At 41.8% G+C, this 5,215-nt stretch overlaps 1 pseudogene; it reads left to right on the top strand.

Moving 5' to 3' along the window:
- The first annotated feature begins 3,833 nt into the window (after positions 1-3,833).
- On the top strand, positions 3,834-4,603 carry LOC102818430 (annotated as a pseudogene).
- The last annotated feature ends 612 nt before the right edge of the window (positions 4,604-5,215 follow it).

The raw sequence follows: 5,215 nt of genomic DNA, 5'->3' as shown, positions 1-5,215 counted from the left end.
GATAGATAGATAGATATAGATGATAGAAAGCTGTCATTAACTTAACTTGACTCCAGCTTATGGAAACTGTATATCCAACAGATGTATACAACAAAATATATAATAATCTCATGTACAAACGTTGCCTGGCTGCATTATCCTTACAACTGTCAGATCGTTCAAGTCCATCTTTCTGGCTAATATACCAATCCATCTCACCGAGGACCTTTTTTGTCCTTGCTGGCCCTCTACTTCATCAAATACGATGAATGACCTCACCTGATGTTGTGCCCTAAGAAAATGAGTCAGGCAATGTTCTAAGTAATCCTTAAGGTTTTCATTGGTTACTTTTCAGAAGCAGATATCCAGGCCTTTCTTCTTCATCTGTTTTAGTTTGGAAACACTGCTGAAACCTATCCACTGGGGAATACCTACTATTATTTGAATTACCTTTAGAATAGCTTCCAGTAGCACAGCATCACACACGCCACCACAGTACAACAAACTGACATCTAGGTGGTGGTTCTTTTTCTACATGATTTTAATCATTTTACTTCCTCCAACAATTTGCACTATGAATTAATCAAGCATGAAATCTAGAGGGAAAATTTCAAGTCAACTTTGGTACATACTTCAGCTCTGCTAGAGAACTGGCTTCCTATAACTCAGAGGAAACAGAACCTACTTCTGAAGTTGCAGAGAGGTGATTGCCATCCATTTGGCCTCTCCCTGTAATTGGTGTGGTATAGGGAAAATGACACAGGATCAGCAGTGGGTCAGGCATCATTTTGTTATACATTTACTGTGTGGCAATGACAAGCTTCTGTGGTATGTGAACCTCTGTAAGTCACCGGTAAAACTACTTACCTCATGGAGTCCTAGTGGAGACTAAATGAGCTAATGAATCTTCATCTTGGAGATGAGGCTGTTAGTGCTACTAAACCAGGGAATCCTGGATTACTCCCTTAATAGGTAAGTAACTCAGGATCCCGAGGGACACAAATAAATGAAAAAGAAATAAGGGCAGAGAAGTGGAAATGTAGGGGCTAAGTCAACAGGGATTTCTGCATCTCTAAAGTTAATGCGGAGTCCTGGTGTGGCGCTGTGGGTTAATGTGCCAGACTGCAAAGCAGTTTGAACTGAAAGGTCAGTGGTTCAAGCTCACCAGCAGCTCCTCAGAAACCCTATACAGGGTCACTATGGGTCGGAACCAACTCAATGGCACTTAACAACAACAACAATAAAGTTAATGCTGTCCTGGTGTGGCACTGTGGGATAATGCACTGGACTGTAAGGCCAGTTTGAACTGCAAGGTCAGTGGTTTGAATTCACCAGTCGGTCCTTGAAAACTCTATACAGGATCGATATGAGTTGAAATCGACTCGACAGCACTTAGCAACAATCACTATTATGACTACTACTGCTACCACTACCTCTACCTCTGCTGGAGTCCTGGTGTGGCGCTGTGGGTTAATGTGCCAAACTACAAAGCCATTTGAACTGCAAGGTTGGTGGTTCAAGTTCACCAGCTGCTCCTCGGAAGCCCTATACAGGGTCGTTATGGATCAGAACCGACTCAATGACACTTAACAACAACAACTATCTCTGCCACTATCACCACCACCACTAGCCCCACCACCACTACCATTATCACCAGCACTACAAACACCATTACCACCACCACTACCACCACTGTTACCAAACTTACTAAGGACTTGCTGTGTGCTGATGACTATGCCTCAAACTGAAGATTAGCACATAACCTCTGATCCTCTACAGTAAATGGCAGACCTTGGATCTGAACCCAAGGCTCTTGAAATCCAAAGTCTATGCATTTATGCTAACTTGAAGGATGATGTACGAAGACTATTTCCCAGTGAGGCATACATTTGCAAACACTTCCCCCCCTGAAATTTGCTTTTTTTTTATTCTTGTCTCAAGCTTTTATTTTACATCATTTCCCTTCTCTTTGCAGAAATTAGTCCTCCACCCCCATGCTCTTTTTTAATGCCAGATATACTTGCCATTTATGCCAAGAAATTTGGAAGGCAGCTACTTGGTTAATTTGTAGCTATTCCAAAGAAAGGTGATCTAAGAGAATGAAGAAATTATTGAATAATATCATTTATATCACATACAATTGAAAGGTTGGAGCATTACATCAGTAGGAAACTGCCAGGATTCTAGCTGGATTCAGAAGAGAGCATGGAATAAGGGATATCATTGCTGATGTCAGATGCATTTTGGTTGTAAACAGATAATCCCAGAAATGTGCTTACCTATACTTTGAATTAACAAAGGCATTCGACTTTGTGAATCATAAAAAATTCAGGATAATATTGCACAGAATGAGAATTTGTTGTTTTTAGGTACTGGTTAGTCAAGATCGATTTATGCACAACAGAATGAAACACTGCCCAGTCCTCTGCCAACTTCACAATCATTACTACACTTGAGCCCATTGTTGCTGGCACTGTGCCATTCCATCTTGTTGGGGGTCTTCCTCTTTTTTGCTGAAAGTCTTTCCTCCACTTTACCAAGCATGATGTCCTACTCCAGGGACTAGTCCCTCCTGATAATATGTCCAAAGTATGATAAACAAAGTCTGGCGATCTTGGCTTCTAAGGTGGTGGTGGAGGTTAAGTGCCATGGAGTTGTTTCTGACTCATATCAACCCTGTATAGGGTTTCCGAGGTTGTAAATATTTACAGGAGCAGAAAGCCTCATCTTTCTTCTGTGTAACCGCTGGTAGTTTCAAACTGCTGACCATGAGATTAGCAGGCTGATTTATAACCACTACACTTCTAAGGAGTATTTTGTAACCTGGGAATTGTGCTCATGAGGGACCTGTATATAGACCAAGAGACTTGTTCAAAGACAACAGGAAAAATCAGGAAAGTTGGCACCAGGGTTGTATCCTTTTGGCATACTTATTCAGTCTGTGTGTTAAGAAAATAATACAAGAAGCTGGACTATATGAAGATTGGAGAAAAACTTATTTCAACCGTGCTTGCTGAAAGCAAAAGTACTCCGAAAGTACTTTTCATTACCTTTACTAATGAAAATGAAAGTACTTTTCATTACCTTTACTAATGAAAATCAAACACCACAGTCTTCAGTATGGATTGCAGCTTAACATAAATAAAATGGAAATCCTCACAACTGACTAATAAGGTACTTCATAATAAGCATAGAAGACAGAAGTTGTCAAGGATTTCCTATGACTTGGATCTATAGTAAACAGCATGGCAGCATGAGTCAAGAAATAAAATGATGTTTTTAATAACGGAAATCTGCTGCAAAAGACCCCTTTAAGGTGTTAAAAAGTAATGATGTCACTCTGCGGACTGCTGTTGTGCTTAATTGAGCCCGTTTCCATTCATAGCGACCCTGGATAGGGTTTCCAAGGAGCAGCTGGTGGGTTAGCAGTCCAGTGCTTATCCCACAGCTCCACACCAGGACTCCCTTTGAGGACTAAAATGGGTACCTTCAATTGCTTGGTATGCATGTGACATGTGGACAATGAATAAGGAAGGCCAGAGAATAATGGATGCTTTTGAAGTGTTGGTGACGAATATTGAGTATAACATAGACTGCTGGAAGAAGGAACAAATCTGTCTTGGAAGAAGTGTAGCCAGAAGGCTCCTAAGAAGCCAGGATGACGAGACTTCATACTTTTGAGATGTTATCAGGAGGGACCAGTTCCTGGAGAATGTTGGGAAAGGCAGCTTGATAATGTGGTGTAGTGAATTATTTAATATTGCCTCTTTTAGCCTTAATCTTTGTAACTCCCACCAGACGACTCCTTGGTCTGGGTAAGAGAAGGTGGGAGAATATATTGAAAGGATGACCTGATGCAGCTGTGGATGTTTAAGAGCGGTAATTGTAAAAACCTGAAATTCTAGGCCCTGCCAACAGGCAGCACTGAAGACGATCGCAAGACAAGCCCCAGCCCTGGTCTGTGGCCACAGAGGCGTCAGCGTAGCTGCTGCGTGCTGCAATCATAGGAGCCCCCCAGCTCTGGCGAGGGCACTGTGTCATCGCGCATCATCAAGCGCTTCGGCCTGAAGCACCTTTCCAGTGTGGACCTGTTCCTGGACAACATGCTGCGGGGCACAGAAATTGGTGTGTTAGCCAAGACTTTCATTGACGTAGGAAACCTCATCTCAGACGATGTCATGACTCAGCTGGTCCTTTATGACCTGAAACATCTCATCCAGGGTAGCAGGCTACTGAATTGTTTTCCAAGGACAGTTCCACGGAAATCAGTTTGACACGCTGATTAACCTGAACGTGCCCTTCAAGGTCATTAAGCAGCTGCCTGATGGCTTGCTGGATTCACCCAGTCAGTGGTCGAGTTTACAACATCGAAGTCAACCCTCCCAAGACTGTGGGTGTGGACAACCTGACCCCGAAGCCTCTCGTCCAGCATGAAGGTGACAGAAAGGTCATCAAAAGGCTGAAGGTATATGAAGCCCACATGGAGCCAATCCTGGGGAATTACCAGAAAGATGTGTTGGAAACATTCCCTGGAACAGAAACCAACAAGATCTGGCCCCATGTGTGTGCTTTCCTCCAAACAAAAGTTCCACAAGCCATCCAGAAAGCCTCTGTTACCCTGTGAAAAAGACGCGGGTGATTCTAAGCCGACCGGACCCTTCGCATCCCACGATTCCAGAGTTTATGAATGATTCGAAAGTTGTATTTTCCTTTCTACTGACTTTGTTCTAGATACTAAGGATGTGCCAAGTGCGTCAGATACTAAGAGTTATCTTTTGAAATTGTCTAGTGTGTTTTCTCAGTCCTTTTCCGTGGGTGTGTAATTCACATCAGTGATGTCTTACAGAAAAACTATTTTTTAGACAAAATAATAAGAGCAATTAGTAGTGACCTAACATTTATTCAATAAGAGTAAGTAGTTGATAAAAGTTTCTGTCTTTTTCTGGAAAATTAAAAAAAAAAAAGACATGAAAGCAACTTAGTATCTCTTCAGAGGCATATCATATGCATAGATGCCAAAAATAAAACATTTCTAACCTGTGGGATGTGGTTTTGTGAGACACTCCCTAAAATTCCAGAGACAAACCACCCGACTTCCAGATTCATTGCAGAATCCAAATTCACTGTTTCTTTAAACTACGAAACTGATATAATGGTTACATATATACTCGATTTTGTTGTTAAACATTGTATAGGTTTACTCAGAATTTTCCATTTGCTGGTGCTGCGGGATAAA

This window comes from Chrysochloris asiatica, unplaced genomic scaffold (genome assembly GCF_000296735.1).
Source record: "Chrysochloris asiatica unplaced genomic scaffold, ChrAsi1.0 scaffold00006, whole genome shotgun sequence".
In the NCBI taxonomy this organism is placed as follows: domain Eukaryota; kingdom Metazoa; phylum Chordata; class Mammalia; order Afrosoricida; family Chrysochloridae; genus Chrysochloris; species Chrysochloris asiatica.
The sequence above is the reverse complement of the archived record's forward strand: the minus strand, read 5'-3'. Positions and strand labels throughout refer to the sequence as shown.